Source organism: Tympanuchus pallidicinctus, unplaced genomic scaffold, assembly GCF_026119805.1.
Source record: "Tympanuchus pallidicinctus isolate F22 unplaced genomic scaffold, pur_lepc_1.0 scaffold22, whole genome shotgun sequence".
Taxonomy (NCBI): domain Eukaryota; kingdom Metazoa; phylum Chordata; class Aves; order Galliformes; family Phasianidae; genus Tympanuchus; species Tympanuchus pallidicinctus.
In genome coordinates this window covers 20,712,890-20,730,764 of record NW_026294739.1, presented here as the reverse complement: position 1 = coordinate 20,730,764, position 17,875 = coordinate 20,712,890, and the positions used below count along the sequence as shown (strand labels likewise).

At 37.2% G+C, this 17,875-nt stretch overlaps 1 long non-coding RNA gene and 1 other non-coding gene across 2 annotated transcripts; both read left to right on the top strand.

Annotated features, from left to right (window-relative positions):
* Window positions 1-623: 623 nt before the first annotated feature.
* On the top strand, window positions 624-17,192 carry LOC128081939 (uncharacterized). Its single transcript, XR_008207471.1, has 3 exons — window positions 624-915; window positions 1,650-1,698; window positions 17,038-17,192. It is a non-coding gene; the product is annotated as an uncharacterized LOC128081939 (long non-coding RNA).
* On the top strand, window positions 6,935-7,008 carry TRNAN-GUU (transfer RNA asparagine (anticodon GUU)). Its single transcript has one exon. It is a non-coding gene; the product is annotated as a tRNA-Asn (tRNA).
* Window positions 17,193-17,875: the final 683 nt, after the last annotated feature.

Genomic DNA, 17,875 nt, shown 5'->3' with positions numbered 1-17,875 from the left:
ATTTCAGCTTTGGGAGTTCTCTTTTGAGAAAGTCACTTTACAGTTCCAGATTCCCAGCTGATACAAAGCAGTGTGAAGTGATAGATATTTAAAGAATTGCAGCTGCACCCCTAGGTAATTTATACAGCATATGGCAAAGCTGTAGTATGTACAGACTGCCATTAATTGCAGGTAAGCTCTATCAACTTGGTTTGTCTTGAAATGAAGTCTGTCGCTTTATTTCTCATTTTTCTTTTCATCCCACTTTGATTTTTCCTGCTTGTGCATCAGCTCTTTCCCCATTTGCTCTCCTTCGCATCTTGGTTTGCTTTTAAACAGTTTCCCCTGTGCAGACATCTCTTGCACTTTCTGATTTTAATCTCTTATTTCTCCTGTTCTGCGAGTTCAACTGTGGCACTCTTGTACCAGTTTGATAGCAGTTGTTTTAACAAAATCGGTTGGTAACTTCATGTTCCTGAACCTGCTTTTTTTCCAGACATGAAACATCTTTCCCTTTCTCTTTTTCTGTTTTGTCTTTGTTATAAACTGATTCATATCAAATGATTGCCCAATCCATCTGTCCACTAGACTCTTTTATAATCTCAGAGAGATTTGCTACCAGGTTAGCTCCATGTTCCAGCTGTTTCATTGTCTGGCTTTGACAATTAATCTCTCTAAGCACTTTAACTTCTTTTTTTTATTGCTTTTCTCTGTGGCTCGTTATTTTCTCTAACATGCATCAAATTGTTGCATTTTTTTCATTTTTTCAGAATAAAAACCTGGCAGTGGCCTTTCAAGAACTGTAAATATTGACGACGCTTTCTTATTTCCTTCCCTTACCCGTTGACTTTTATGATAGCTTATACCAAGTTTGTGTGCAAATACTTGTCCTGGCATCAAAGAATTTTTAAAGTTGGTGACAAAGGAACTTGCAAGGTGATGGCAAGCCTGAGAAAATGGTGAACTTTTCAGTAAAACTTGAGCTTCTTTCAGTGTTCCAATCATCTCTGCCTGCCGGATGGGATAATTTTGTCAATTAATATGAGAAGTAACATAAGCTGTTTTCTGGAAGAACAGAAAACATTGAAGGCTAGTGTGATATGGAGAGATCAGGATAAGATGGCTCAAAGAGTGTTTAAAATCTTGTGAGGTGACTTCATAGCCCTCTTTCTGTGCTGGATTCCATCAACATTTTGGGTGATCACAAGTTAAACTGGCCAGTGCAGGGATTTCTGAAACGATGTGTTTTGTTCAGCATGGAAAATTGAAAAGAAATGGGATTTTAGGTCTGTCTTTCCAGTAAGCTAGCTTGTATTTCTTCTGAGGTCTTTTTAAGAGGCACTTAAGGAAAAAGCCAAATTGTGAGTGCATAACTATTTACAGAAGCATTCCCTGGACATAATATAAATTAAAAAAAAAAAAACAACTCATGGCCAGAGAGCATGGAAAATATTGAGCGTATGGCAGATTGAATGGGCAGCAATTCAGACATGAGGTCCATGCCTGCAGCCTGTATTTGGAAACGTGAAATGCAATTCAAGCACTTTGAAAATCTTCTCGCTTCCTTACACCATTGGTGTTGGAGAGAGATGACTTCAAAATCCATCTTTGGCTTGCAAGTAGCCCCGTGGTCTCTGTATGGCTGACTAAAGCTTGTCATGTTTTCACAGGATCCCATCAACTAAAGAAAAACCCTAAAATATGTTTTCTGTAGCAATGGTAAGTGCACTGTGTTATTTTTCTGCATTTTGCTATATGGAAATCTTTGACCTGTACTGTAAAATCAATAATTAGCCCTTCCCACTTTGATCAGCATGTGTGTTTGATCACTAGCATCCAAATATCTTTGGCTTTTACCAGGTGTTACTGTAGCTCAGCCTCAGTTTAGCTAGCTGCAGAATTCTATTGTTTAGGAAATATTTTATAGATTTCCCACTCAGATGTGTATTTTTAATGTGATAGCAAAAACTGGTAACTGTTTCCCTGTTCAGAAAACTGGTGTTATTTCTTGGGACTCTATGTCTAATCTCTAATGCCATTATATCAGGCTTATACCTCTGCATGGATAGCTTTTGTATGTCTGTTTTCATAAAAATAAGAAGAAAACCGGCTCAAGGGTTACCATGGTGAAACAGGAACGAAATAAAACAGGTCGACAGGGCAAAGTAGCAAATGGATGTGATTTTTGTTTCTTTCTTTATTTACTATATGACCTGAGAGCTTCTTAGGTACTCAGTAAACGAACTGAGATTTAAGTTGGTGAAAAAAAGTTTGAGGTGGGATTACTATTCTAGTTCTGCTGGGAGAACGTGAGTGGGATGGCGAGAATTCCCACATGACTTTCAATGGCACTTTGAGTTCAGAGATTTTTAAGACGAGTGTGAAATGACCAAATTTCAGAGTATAGTGCCCAAATACTTATTAACATAATTTATTGCCTCAGAGTACTGAAAGGATGTAATTAACCAGCTTGATGGCTTCCAACTGGAAAAATGTGGTATACATGGTAGAAAACAATGTATTACTAATGATAACCAAGAGGTAAGTGCACATGGTTATGTTGATCATTTATCAGTGACAGATTGATGACTATAATAGGCTAATAATATTGTAAGGACAATACAATATTGTATAATAATATTGTAGTTTAATTCTATATACTGTGAGGTTATGTTATTGTTATTTAAAATGCAGAGTAATTTCAGAAGTTGGAAAACCACTCTGAAAACAAGGCAAGTGTATTTCAGCTGTTTTCTCTAATGCAGCTTCCTGAGAGCATGATTTTCTGTAGCTTATTAAACTTGGTTTTGGTGAGTCATGTGTGCAACACATGCTGTAAAGAACAGTTTTAATGGCCTTTTTGGCAACACTTGATTTTTCTTTTTTCTCCTTATACTGTATATGTGAAAATAACTTGATTGACAGTACAATCTTTGGATTGAAAACTCTGGTAGCATTTCTTTTCTATAATACTGAAACTGGAAGGAATATTCATAGGCACGTTTAAGAACCAGAAGCTAAGCTCAAGTTCAACTCTTGCCATCCTTTGGAACTGTAACTCTCCATACGTTTTAAGTAGATTAAAGTAGAATGCCACAGACTGATACTTTTATAATGTGGAATGTTTGGTGGAATGATTTTGTTAAGTCATTGAGTATCTACAGTGTAAGCATCATGGAAACCTAAGCTTACTTCTTTGGGGCACTTCTGAGAAGGCATTTAGGCTGTGTGGCTTCTTTGACTTGATATTTTGTTGCACGCTTTCACTGGTGCATGCAAAATAAAGTTTTGCAGTTAAAATTATGTATGGAGCAAGCATAGCAAATATAAAATCCTTAAAAACAAATGATGAAATGTAAGACGAGGTGGATAAGGGTGGGATGCTGGACCTCACGAATATTTCAGTTCTTGAGCAGAGCAAATAGTGCTGTGTGGTTTCTTGACTCCCTTGTATTCCAAACTTTCTTCTAGTTCTTCTTTACTATTGAATACTGGCACATATTCATAGGGGCATATTTCAATTTTTCCCCATTAAAGCATTCAGACTTGAAAATAAAAATAAAAAAGCACGGAGTGAGTAGGTGGAAGTCCTTTGTTGCTGAGCCAAGTTGAAAGATGGGCATTCTGTAATTTTCTGACACAGTGGGAGCTCTGCATAGTGGGAAAAATAGCTCTTGAAGCTACATTTCCCTTTATCAGCTTGTGTGCTGTGAGTATGCTTCCCAGTTAAAACTTTTAAGTGACTTTAATTATGGAAACTAAGAAGGACTGCTGCAGAAATTATTCCCATGCAAAGTAAAAGGTCATTAAAAGTTTGGACTATCAAGCTAATTTGTGAACAAGGCTGTGCATGAGGTGCTCTAAGAGTGGTAATTACAGTGCAAGATCTCCTTGTTGCTGCAATGCTTTCTTACCCTTTGGTCCAGCTCCTGGCAGAGCACTTCAAACTCTTCTGCAATATGAATAACAAGTGGTCATTGCTGAAGTTTATTAACTACAAGCCTGCCATAAAACCCACAGATGTGTGGCTCCGTAATAAAAACACAGCTAGATATGGCAGATCAGATTCCTATTGGACTTGTCTTAAATCTTGATTGAGCTGTAAATGGCTGCAAATTAACACTGATTTGCTTCTGAGCAGAAAGATGTGATGGAAGCATTGTTTTCTAAACAGGACTCTGTTCAATGTTGAAAAAGTGTGCAGTCTTCATTGTATTAAGGAAAGAAATCCATACAGGGACATGAAAACAGATCATGCACTCACTGATGTGAATAAATGTATTTTCAGGTTAGGACAGCTAAACAGGGACAGTGTCTCCACCACCAGCCTGGGGAGCCCATCCCACTGCTTGACACAGAAGTTTTTCCGAATATCCAACTCAAAGTGAATGAGAAGTATTGCAGCTGCAATGCAATGAGACATTTTTGTGAATAAACTTTTGTGAAACAGCATCCAAAGATTTCAAGCAATGTGAGTGCTTACTTTAAAAGTAAATAAATAGTAAAAACAGGAAACTTTGTCTAGATTCTATCAATATCCATGGAAACTAATAGTAGAACTTTTTGATAATTTAGAAAATAATATTCTAGTTATTGGATAGTGATGTTAATTTTAAAATATAATGAAATAGAATTAGTAGAAACCAACTGTGTTTTCCAGAGCTGGGTTTCATCTTCTTGGGCACCTTGCCCCATCCCAGAGCAAGAAAGGGGAACGAGGAAGCTCTCAATGCTCCTTCATATTGCTGCTTGAAATTCGGGTTGGTTTGTAGGCAGGCTTTCATCTTTCTTTCAGCATGTACAGGTTTGTAAGTTTATCTCATTTCATGCAGAGTTCAATGTTATCTCTCACGCAGCAGCTTGTAAACTAAGTGTGAGAGCTGATAGTGCTGTAGCTGGCTGCAGCTTCTGCTCATTACAGCACGAGCTGTGTCTCTGTGCCTGTGTGAGCAGCACTTGTAGGAACCAGAGATGGGGTTTGAAGGTGACATATTTTGACATGAAAGGAACAGAGTGCAGCGAAAGGCTTGGAAATGTATGATAGTGAAAGTCACTGAAGTACTGAACCACAGTTGAGAGCTTAATTTTTTCCACAGAAGTGTGTGGCTAAGTGTGATGCTTGTTAGATTAGCTAAAATGTCCTGGTTTTAATTTATTTGTAAGCCTGTCTGTGTACAAGTGATGTATATGCGTCCTGATGATACAGGAGGTGATGTGCTCTGTTGATACCTCCCTCTTTGTACAATGTTTTCCAATATTTTTTGTGGGGGGAAAAAAAAAGAAAAATTTCATCTTCAGCATGGAGCTATTGCCTTACATTAAGATATTATATTTTGTGTTCTTTTATTTTGTTTGCTTGCTTTGTTTTTGTTTCTTTGTTTTGTTTTTTTTTTTTTAATTAAAATGTCTTAGGGAAGTAAAGAGGTAGGTCTCAGAGGTGCCCCATAGATAGATATCGATATTTTCTTAAAGGATTTAGCCATATATATATATATATATATATATATATAATTTTTTTTTTGTGGTGCTAAATACTGGGATCCCCTTTTACCAACGTGTTTTGTATGTATATATATATATTTATATATATGTGTATGTATATTGAAGTAGTATAATAAATTCCAACTTATAGCACTTAATGTGCTGTTGGAAACAAGGGGATTTCAATGACAGTTTATGGTTAACATGAGCAAAGACTTAGTGTATAACTGGAGAAAACAAGGTTGAAAGACTTCTTTTTCCATCTTGTAGGAAAATATTTTATCCATTGAATTTAAGATTTCATGGCTTGTTTTCAAGGCATAAACTCTTATGTTCCTCATAATACCACAAGATCTCACTGTGCCTTCTGTGCCTAGACCAAAGACATGGGTGTTCTTCTAAAACCCATGTTCTTGTACAGGAGTTCTTTTGCTCAGGATAAAACACACATTGTTTTCCTGCTGTTTCAATTTGGCTCTATTTTGCCTACATCCTGGTCTGAACCTTATTCAAAGACACAGTGAAACTTTCAGAGATCATCTTAAGTTTCAAAATTTTATTTGTTTCCTCAAATCCCTAAGCAAACCAATATTGTTGTTGGATATGGCATCTTTCTTTGTATTTCTTTTAGATGGTGGCCATGTTTTATTATTTATTTAGAGTAATAAAACAAAGCCTTTAGGAGTAATTGAGGATGAATACAAAAGCAATTGTAAAAAAGCACAACAATATAAATGTAAATCAGCCACATTTTTAGTTTTCAGAGCAGTGTTAGGCCTCCATTAGCTGGTCCATTGTGGTAATCCTTCTCAAATTGCTTAATTTTCTTTTCTCGATCCATGCTTTCATTGATCTACATCTTTACTCTCCACAAAGGTTCTTTAATGATATTCCTGTGAATAAAAGCTAATATCTGAGAGATTTCTGTCTGCATTGCAGAGTAAGCATCGAAACAGGTGGAGCAGAAGTTGATTTTCAGTTATGTTTTTGAGTTTCTTACTTTTAACTGTTTACATATATATATGTCTGTGTGTGTGTATGTATATACATATGTATGTATATACATACATGTGATGCTCATGCTGTCTAATACAAAACATACATGTGATGCTCATGCTGTCTAATACAAAATATAACAGCTAGCCAAACTTGATGCTGATGGATTCTTTACTAGTTGTGGCAAGCTAGTAGCAGATTGCAATTCCTTCAAATCAAGAAAGGAAAAACTGAAGTTAATTTGGGCTTAAGAAATAAAAAGCACGTATATGTGAATTTTTGGTTTCTTTGATGCCCTGCATTCATCACATGAATGGTGTGTTACTGCAGAGTCACTGCATTGAGGTGTCAGAAGGGAGCAAGGCAAAACCTGACCTCGTTCTGCCTTCCAAACTGAGCAACCAGTGCAAAGAGCCCAGAATATGTCATATGAATAAAATATCCAGTTCAGCATTTGAGTTGATTAACAAAAGCATCCGTCTCTGTGGCGCAATCGGTTAGCGCGTTCGGCTGTTAACTGAAAGGCTGGTGGTTCGAGCCCACCCAGGGACGGGGGTTGTCATCTCTTGGTCTTTTAAGGGAGTCTTGCAGCTGCTGGAGAGAATCCAGAGATGCAGCCCACCGAGAGACGACGTCAGGGGAGTCCGGAGCATCGCTGCTGTGAAGAGAGCACAAGAGCTTGGGACTGCTCAACCTGAGGAGGCTCAGGGAGGGGACGGATCAGCATCAGTCCCTGGAGCCCAGGAGCTCTCCCTGCCCATCAGGAAGAGATGCTGTAATTGTTGAAAGCTTAATTAAGTATCTTAGCCGGATATTAGGAGAAAAATCTACCTGGTCAGACGTATCAGTGAAATGTTCATCTAAGGAAAGCTGTGAAAAACTACATGGATCAAACTTCTCTAATCTACTTCAAGGTGAACGAGGGGCAACGTAAGGAGTGAAGAAGTCTATTTCATGAACTGAGTCAAACTTTTTAATACATTTTTCAGTCTCGGTCCCTTTCAGATGAACGTTACTGCTTTGTTAAGTAAATCCCAGCCTCTCTTTTGTGTCTGGAGAAAATTTTAATTAAAGCTGACCAAGGAAAGGAACATTATTCTAGGGTTTCCTGGAAGCAAAACTTCTTTGTTCGTCAAGCTCTGTTCTGTAGCTGCTCTTTGACCAAACCAAAGAAATAGAAGAGGCAACGTTGGCACATCTCTGTGAATTGACCCACAAGGTTGCTTGTAAAGCAGTTAATGGAACGTTCAAGTATGGGCAAGATTTCTCATTCCTGGTGTATCTCATCATGCTCTGCACTTCTTAAACTTTCACCTTTATTAATGCTATGGCACTAAATCTGTCATTAAAAAGATGGGTCAGTATGCATTTTAAGATATTCCTTTATTCTGTGTAAGGTGTGACCCACATCTTCAGCTCCAGAGGGGGTAATTTGTTCCCTCAATTCCATTTCCTCATTCTATTATATATATGTTTTTAGATAAATAGGAGGTTGGGGGAGGTGGGAATATATATATATATATATTCCTATATATATATATATATAGGAGGTGGCAGGAGGAACAAGCAATGCGTTCTGGCTGATGTTTGGCATCATTTTAAAGACAAAGCCATGAGCTACAAATGCCACAAAGACTGAGTTGAAATCTCAACTATTTGCAAAGATGCTGGCATTTTAGAAGATGTCAGCAATTTTTGAAGAAAGGGAAACTGATTTGCAGGTGGAATATATGGAAATATCATAAGCAAGGAGTGAGCGAGAATACAGAGAATTTATGCAAGAAAATTGAAAGCCCTGAAATCTGTAGAAATTCCAACATTGCCTTCGCTCTGGAGAGAATGTTGTAGTTTGGTTGGGATACGTTGGAATTGTAGGTAATACAACATGTGGCTCTGAATGCAGAAGGAGGATTTGCTGAGCACCCGTGGGAAATGTGAACTGCAGTGATGTGATTTTAGGAGGTTGAAATAATTATTTGCAGGTGTTTCCATCTTAAATGTTCCCCCCTTCATTTTAGGTATGAACCATCTAGATTAGGAAATATGCTCTCAGTCTGGCTTTAGTACAAGTACTATCATCTCTTTGCACAGACCAGTCCTGTACCATTAGTAAAGCTGGTCAGTTTGTAGTCCAACATGCTTCCTCCCCCCCATATATTTTTTGGCTCTTTGTATTAAGAAAAAGGAAATATCTGACTGATATGTTCTATCTGTCTGTGAATTCTAACCCTGCACGTGAATTCTAACTGTGTGTTTCCAGGTAAAGACAGCAATAAATCCTCACTGACTGGGTCTTCAGTTTGACTTTTTGTCTTACTGAGGAAGGTACACATAGTCAATGGCTTTGTTTGGCTTTTCCACATACCAGGCTTTGGGCAATATTCTCCATGACTTGTGAACTTCTCTTGTTTCTTACTAATTTTCCTATTTCTGAGCAGTGGAACGCCTGAAATTATTGGAGAAATTATTGAGCTAATTCCAAAGCTTTCAGTTTCTGAAATCTGTCTCCCAAAATCTGAAAACTTTGGTCCAAGCCAGGGCTTGGCAAATTCCAGTATGCAGCTTCAGAGCAAGGTGGCTGCAATTCCAGGTATACTGAATTGCATTAAATATGTCTGAGCAGTTATAGTCTTGCTGCTTGGCACTAAATTCTTTCACTGTAGCTTATTTTGAGACAAACAGTTTATTCTAAACTGTATTAGATGCAAATTGTCGATCTATGTATAAACACTCATAAATTAATCAAATTTGCTGTCCATAGTAATCAAACAGTTTTCCAATATGCTTATACACAGAGAGTTTGCCTCTAGCTGGGAGCATTGTCATACTCAAAATTATTTTTCCTTGCTGCATTCTAAATTGTAAATCAAAGGCATTGATTCAACAGATTTAAAGACATTAAAGAAATCTCTTCTTTCTAGTGCCTTTAACCAGACGCTGCACATGAACTCACGCTTGGTTCAATCAACCAGATGTAAGACTGTGAAAATGATTTTATCCAAATGCAGCCAAGGGTGAAGTACAGCAAATTGAGCCCAAACTTTTCTACATAATGTTTCACTCCTGAGTGCAATCTGTAGAAAAATATAATGAGGTGTCAGTTTTACTCACTCTGTGCTAACCAATGAAGGATGTTAAAAATGTAGCATGGTTAATACAACAATTTCACTTTTAAATTTCCCTAAATCCCTGTTCATTTTGCTGATTTGCTTTCCTGCTAAATACTGTAAATGAAAGCAATAATGAGTGATGAGAATAAACACACTTTGCAATATACAAAGCAAACATTAATAAACCAGAGCAGCGAAGCAGCAATAAAGGTCACTCGTTCTCCAGAGACCATAAAAAAGAAAGTTACCTTTAGTGAAACCAAGAACCTCTTATATTCTGATAGTCATTAACAAATTTCTCATGTTCCTCAATTTCTCATGTTCCAGGGGGATATAATCAGGGAAACATGAAGTCAGAATTAGGTCTTTTGAATTTGAATGCTCATTACACTTCAAATGAAAGCCTAAAGTACAAAGCTCAGAAGTATTTTAACATATACATACCTGTGTTGCTTAAATATTTCTCCTTCTTTACTGTGAACATGACTGCTCTGCACTTAATCCAAGCACAAGTAATCAGGAAATTTTTATAACTTATCCTTCTTCCAGTTAATTGATTTGTCGTGTAATTGATTGAGAAATAGCAGAAATCTCTGCTGTGGAGATTTGTGTGTAGGATATTAACTGGTGTTAATCAGGTATTTCAAACCAATTCTGATAATAAATTCTTGTTAATATAGCACGGGACTATTATCAGTTACATAGTAAAAAAAGAAATCAGAGATCATACACAGAGTAAATACATATCTATCATTTATTGGTTTTAAATTATATTCAGAACAGGAATCCGTAATCCTTAATCTGAATTATTTAATTCTAGCTATTTAATTGCACTGAAAATTCTCAATTGTCTTGATTCTACTTGCTATTTTTTTCCCCACTGCTCTACGTGCATTTACTATTGGACTTCAGGTAGAACATCTACCCTCTTTTGAGGCATGTGAAGTGATATCTAAGTATGCATAAAATGACAGGACATGACCAGCAATATACTGCTGTACTGGGCAAGTTGTAAATGGATTAATTATAAGTACCAATATGATTTGCTGTAAAAGCCATGAAATAGTTAAAAATCCAAAAATCTATAAAATCTATAGATGTGCAGAAAACTCAAGTTTTCATGTAATATATGTGAATATATGAATGTGTGTAAATGCATATAAATACACAGATACATTTTCTTAAATGGGGCATATTTTAGAGTCCGGTGGTTAGAAAAGAAAAGCAAATTGGAAAAGCTCCCTTTTTTTTTTTTTTTTATCTGGTGGCTTTTTTTTTTTTTTTTTAATGTTATTTTAAGTAATGGGAATGAATGGGAGCAGGAACACTTTAAGTTTCCCATCTGTTGATAATTATGTTCTGATGTTCATGACCTATAATGATATTTTGTGGAAAAAGATGAATGAGGTGATTTTTTTTTTTCTTTAGATGGACGTTAAACATTACATTGTGCTGCAGTATTTAAAGGGAGTGCAAGTGGGCAAAATATTTGACAAAACCACAAGTTAATGGGAGATTCCAAAGTTAGTTGAGCTTATTTCTTTGAGTGCTTCAAAACAGTTCTACATTCTTCAGTCAGGAATAAAACTGGTCCTGTTCTTAAGCACACAGTTGAAGTGTTTCCAGGTAGATCTTGCTTTCTTCTTCACACCTATTCTGCCCAGAATGCTACAGCTAGAGGTTGTCCTTTGCACTTCATCCCTGCCACGCTTGAAAAAGAGAAATGGCCTCATAAGAGCAGGCAATGAGAAATGGATCAAAGGAATGTTATGGCAGCAGTGGTTTTGGTGCAGTGTGCCATTCTTTCTGTACCTTCAGACCATGTCAAAACAACCCATCTGTTTATTTTATTTTAGTCATGTTGAAACTAAAGGCAAGCTTATTGGTATGGATATAAGGACGGACTTAGAGGAGGTGATAATCAAGTAAGAGAATTCTTGGGAAATATTTCCTAGATAAATTGACACTTCTCTGCTCTTAAGTTGGTGGTTTTGTATTGTTGGTTGGTTTTTTTGTTTGTTTGTGTGTTTGTTTGTTTTTAATGAAAACCATTTTTCAAGCTTTAGTGCACAAATGTATAAATATTTTAATGCTTTCTAGGAAAGTAGTTCTAATGTAATTCAATATTTACACCTGCAAAAGGCTCAAATGTAATTTCTCATGACAGTGCCATTGTTATAGTCTAGGAACAAATGCAGGCAGATAATAGGCAGCATTATCTGAAAGGTCAGGAACAAATTAAATAAAAGATTGGACACATCACTATTGTAGGCTGTTGTATGCAAGAGGCAGGGGTATGTAAAAATATTGACATAAGGACATTATTGCCAGTGATTGTAGCAGTGATTTACATGCTGATGGTAATATCTGCAGTAAATGGTTTTCTAAATAAATCTGTTCAGTGAGTAAACACCTTTCTTCAATGTATTTCAGCATATATGACCCCCCCAAATGCAGTTGTATCGCTCCTGAAAGCAGCATACTGTACCACTGTGGCCCAGGAGAGTGTGAGGGAGGCAGGGGAAAAGAAAACCATGGCAATTTCCTGAAAAAATTCTTCTTTTCCTATTGCCATTGGTTTGTTTGTATCCACTATTACATGTGAAACCGTGCTGTATATATTGTATGCTCTGGAGTCATTTACTGCAGTTTTCAGTGTTTGTTTTCAAAGGATTTGCTATTCCAGTGCAGAAAAGCAAAAAATGCTTTTCCCTCAGGAGAAAATAAAAGTAGTTTTTATCACTATAATCTTCTAAATATAATGAAATATTTTATAAAACACAACTGAGAAATGGATTAGTAACCACACTTAAGTACGAATTGTCTAATGTGCAGTGAAGAGTTCTGGTTTCCACTTAGATAAATTGAATAGAAAAAGGAACAAAAGGAGTCACTTCTGCAATTGGAGGGAAGCTGCCATTTTGCACCAAATATTTCAAACATAACCATAGTAATTTCAAACATACCTTAGACATTCAAGGAAGACATTTTTCTTTAGACTAGATAATTGTGCTGCTTAAGAAGGAATATAGATTTGTCCCTAAAGCAGAAAAACGGCAGGCCTGAAACAAATCCATTATTAGAATGATGCTTTTTTTTTTTCCTTTTCACTGTGATTTTTTTTTTTTTTAAGACCTTACCATACAATTTTATCTTGATTGAAGCTGACAGTTTGCATTGGTGAATTACTTCTTAGTGTTCTTCAGGTTTATCCTCTTGAAAACTGCTGGTCAAAAGTCATTAAAAGTTGCATACAAATATTATTACTTTCAATCAGGTAATTTTAAGGTAGAAATAACCTTCATAGTCCTATTTTCTGTATATACTTCTTGTTTTCCATTTTTCTTCCATACTTTTTGCTATTTATTTCTAATTTTCTATTTCATATTTTTCTTTTGACAATCTGCAGTAAGTTAATAATCAGCTAATTTGCTGTTAGTAGATGGAGAGACAGTGAAGAGATCGTACTTCTTGATGGTCAACAAGACACAGATCACGAGTAACAAAACTTAGTTACTTAGTTACTCTCAACAACTGCTCTTTGGTTTTGTACTTTCTTTGTTTTATAGTGCATTTACAAAGGAAAAATGTGTGGAATTTCAGAGCTTTCACTGTCTCTGGGATGTGATCTTGTTGAGGTTAGAGCTACTCAGTGTGTGGTCATACAGGGAAATGTGGTGCTCTGTAAACTAGTCAGGCTTGTGTGCTTATTACCCCTTCCAGATCAAGCATGATCTCATCTTGTTAGTTCAAGGCTGCCCACATACTGTTAGATGTGAATGCAGATATGATGGAAATGAGGAGTGAAGGAACCACGCTCATTAGATGGTGAAACAAGTATCTCTGCCCTTGAGAAGATTAATGAGATTTGCTCTGCTAAAGAGCCTGCAATATTGTCATCTGAACTGTGGAAATTTGGATATCCATTTTCTCTGTTGCAAATCGATGACATTTTATGTGAGAAATGTGACTGAATATGTGTGTGTATATATACGCGTGATTATGTGAAGGAAAACTAAATTACAGCTTCACAAACTGCTATGATGTAAGGTTCAAATGGCTGTGATACGGTTTCAGAAAGTACATGCTGTAATAAAATATGAATAGGAAAATCAATATGCAATATGCAGTTTTTATGGGAATTGGTTTTGCAATGAGTTTAGAGAGATTAGTGCAATCTGGACAGTGTTGACTGTGGAGTCTGTTTTGTGATTTGGGGAAGGGCATTTACTGGCTTGTCTACACGCAGAGATTCTGTCATTTTTATAGTGCTGGAACTGAAATACTCGTGGTGTCTGTGGGGATGTTCCATGCACACCCCAAGCAATGGAGTAGCATGGATATCCCAGAGCGAGCACTGCTCAAATCCTGCAGGCACTTCAGCTTGTGTAATCAAGCAGAACAGTCTGCAGGGCGAGCTTCACTTCTCTGAATAGCCAAAGAACTCTGTTAGTCAGTCTTCTGTTACTTTTCTAGTTACCCACTCTCACTGTATCCATTTTGGTTTATTTGCTGGAGCACTTTTGTTGCATCTGTACTCTTGATAGTTATTGAGAATGCAAAGAGAGGGACAGCATGTGAAGTATTAACATTAAAGAGTGTTTACATCCTTTAATTTATTATAACAAAAAGCTTTAATAACAGTGTAGATATCCCATGCTGAACTGAAGGCTTCCTAAGAAGTACAAAGAGATGCAATGTAATAGGCCATATACATAGTTGAAATATCATTGCTGCTTGAAGTGCAGCACTTTTACTGAGAGTGCTCTCTAATCCACTTTAAATTGAATATGAATAGTACCATGATAACACCATCTTTTTTCATCACTATGTTGTTTTCCTAAAACTCAATCATTGATCGTAAAAGCCCCACATTTCTGTTTGAGTCTGTTCCCAGAGGTGGTTTTGTGTTTGTTGTGCATACATATTTTTAGTTTTATCAAGCTTCTTAAAGTCAGAAGGAGTTTACTGAAGGCAAAATGGAGGTAATGTATGGTTATTTACACCAGAATCTCATAGCATTGTATTTTTAATGATTACTAGAGGTGTTGGCTTTCATTTTGCCAGAAGAGGCAAAAAAAAAGAGCTTATGAAACACTTTTCTTTCCGCAATGCAACTACTTTTGATTAAAACAAACAAACAAACAAACAAGCTAATCAATGAAAACAAAAATTCTGCTCCTGGAGGCGTTCCTCAGCAAGCACTGCCCCATCCTTGTCATTTTTTGGAAGAGGGGCTTTATCCACCCCCATGAACTGCCCAGGGTCACTGAGATTTATTAGCAAGGTGAGTTAGCTCCTGTCACATGAAAAGTTATTAATGGCTTTGTGACAATTCACATTAATTGCATCGTGTGAACTTCCATTATCTCTCTCATCTGTAACCTCCTAAAAATATCAAGGTTATCAGTTATTTATATTCTTCCTCTTGTTTCAGTGACCTCAAATTATATCACTGTTTTTCATTCCACAACAGTTTTTATTGTTTTATATGTCATGGGAGTCAAGCAGATTAGTAAAGCAATATTCTCAGCCAGCCCTAAAACCTGGTCAGGTTTCAACTGCTTGCCTCTCTACAACCCAGTTGTACATCTAAAACCATGCCTGTAAAGCAGCTTATGTACCTGTGTTTACAGCTTTTGGGCAGCTTAGCCCAGCAAAACTTATTTCATACCCTTGACATTGAACAGATTGACAGCCTGCATGGAATGGGGCCTAAAAGCTGTCGGTGAGCAACCTGAACGTGGAAGATGCTCAGTTCCTCTAAAACTAGATAACCTTAAGAGCAGAAGAAACAAAATACCTATATGAGTCAAAGAAAGTGTAATAATGCCTAACTATTTGCAGTCCTTGGCCATGTGCACTGTGGTAATAGGTTGTCCATTAGGAAATATTTCTTCTTTGAAAGAGATGTGATGCACAGGCTGACCAGGGAGTGGTGGGGTCATCACCCCTCAAGATGCTCCAGCACTGTGGAGATGTGGCACTGAGGAATGTGGACAGTGGGCATGGTGAGGTGGGATGGGTTGGGCATCTTAGGAGTCTTTTGAAATGTTAATGGCTCTGTGATTATATGAATAAGTTAATGAGAGTCCTCTGCAATGGCAGTATGATGTATATTAGTGTCTGTGGTATTGGGGGATTGTTCTTAATGTTTTACCAATAGAGGCTGGAAGGTAAAAATTCCACCTAATTCTTAGACAGAATTCCTTTAAGGAAAATTTTGAATGGAAGATGAGATAGTTGGGTGTCTCTTAGAATCATAGAACAGCTTGGGTTGGAAGAGACCTCAAGAATCATCAAGTTCTGAACCCCCTGCTAAATACTGGGACATCAGCCTCCAGATCTGGTACTGAACCAGGCTGCTTGGGGCCCCACCCAACCTGGTCTCAGAGCCATTCACCAGGTAAATATTCAGCAGTGCTGAGCTGTGCAAAGTGAGCCCAGCTAGAGTAGCTGCTTACACGTGTTTCTATAAATATTTCTGCTGTAAGACTTGTCTCTGTTACTGATACTATCAAGAGCATGTTTACATTCAGTATGGTATGATTTGCTGCATTTGGTTGTGGTTTTGACTCTGGTACCCCAAGGGCTTAGAGGGGAAAAAATATTTTGAAATGAGGGAAATGTCAACAAGTGATGCCAACTGAATGAGCAGATGCAGCACCTGCAGTAACCCCAGCATGGCACAGGGATGGCACATGGCACATCATTTACAGAGTCTCCTAAAGGTGACCAGCAAGATGTCCCCAGCAGAATCAGGTTTCTTTTATGGCTGACACTGCATAAACATCAAATGAAAAGCAGCACCTTCTCTGCAGACAAAATAGAGCTGGTAAGAAATGAGAATGAGGGAAGAGACGGAGGCGAAATGGATTGGTAAAGCAAAATGCAGTTCTTGAGGTCATATGCTGTGACCATATTGTTTTCCTTGTTGATGACAGTAATAAATACTTAGGAAAACCAGTTACATTATTTACGGTTCGAAAAATGAAAGCTTTATTTGCCTTTAGTCACAAAACATGAAATTGAGGGGTGGTTCTAATGCTATTAAAAATGCTAATATTTTTGTTCTGTTTTATATCAATTATTTTGAAGAATATAAGGTTGAAAATTGAGATTTATTTAATAAAATGATTTATGCTACTGTGGGATATCTGTGTTAAATCCAAAGAATTCAATGAAATAGGTGTAAAAATAGAGAATGAATTCTGAGATAATTTCCTAAATGCAGATGATATAGTCACTTAAGTCAAAACAGCTTTTAAGATGGGTCTGTAAAGAGCAGGGAATTTGATTTTTTTTAACATCTGACATTTCAAGATATGCAGAAGGGCAAAACCAAGCACACTGGGAAAGCTGTACCAGCTTTGGGATCCTTGAACCAATGATAGGCTCTCCAACCCTCCCAGGGAAAGGCTGATGTTTGTGCTTCTTGTCTGAGGTTAATTCCAATTCTCTCTTTTTGTAGGGGCTGCAGCATGATATAGAGCAAGAGGCAACAGTTCTGCTTCAGAGCAGCTGAAAAGTGATTTATTTTCATCAGAAAGACACTTCCAACCTCTAGACAGCAAACTGAAGTTTGTGGTTGGAGCAGTACAGTCTGAAATCAGTCGGAATGGCTTTATTCAGGTAATGTAATTGTTGGAATAGCCTGGAGTGCTTCCGTTTTCTTTTATGAAAGCTGGTATACAAGAATCCAAACAGTGGCTATTGCATTGCCTGTGCTCAACTTTTAGTTCTCATATTTGATTTTGAGGTCTGTCACGCACTGTTACTTCATGTCTTCTCCCTAAACTTTTCACTTAAATTAAAAAAAGAAAAAAAAAAAAAAGAAAAGAAACAATACTTTGACTGAGTTTTCAAGCAAGTTTTCAAGCTTGCTGTATTGCAGTTTTCTTATATAACAGTGCATTTTCACTGGAAAATCCAAATGCAAAGTTTGCAGGTGGGCATGGTCCTGAGCTAAGCGCTTGAATGGGAGATGGCAGGAGAAGCATTCCCTGCCTTCCTGTTCAGTGACTCACTTGCACCGAAAGGAAGAATAGACTGAGCTATTGTTCCAAAAAAACATCTTCCAAAAAACCACGGCTTCCACCAGCTCCCAGGAGCAGGTCTGCTTCTGGATTTTTGTTCTAAGATGTGTTTTCTCACGTGCCTGCATTTCTGACGGGGGTATACATTCTTTTATTAAAATAAATGTCTTGGCTCTGTACTTGGTTATTCCAAATACATATTCCAAGAATATGAAGGATGGCAGGATGGAATGATTAATTAATAAGGTTTTGTGAGAGCCTATTGCCCTATGC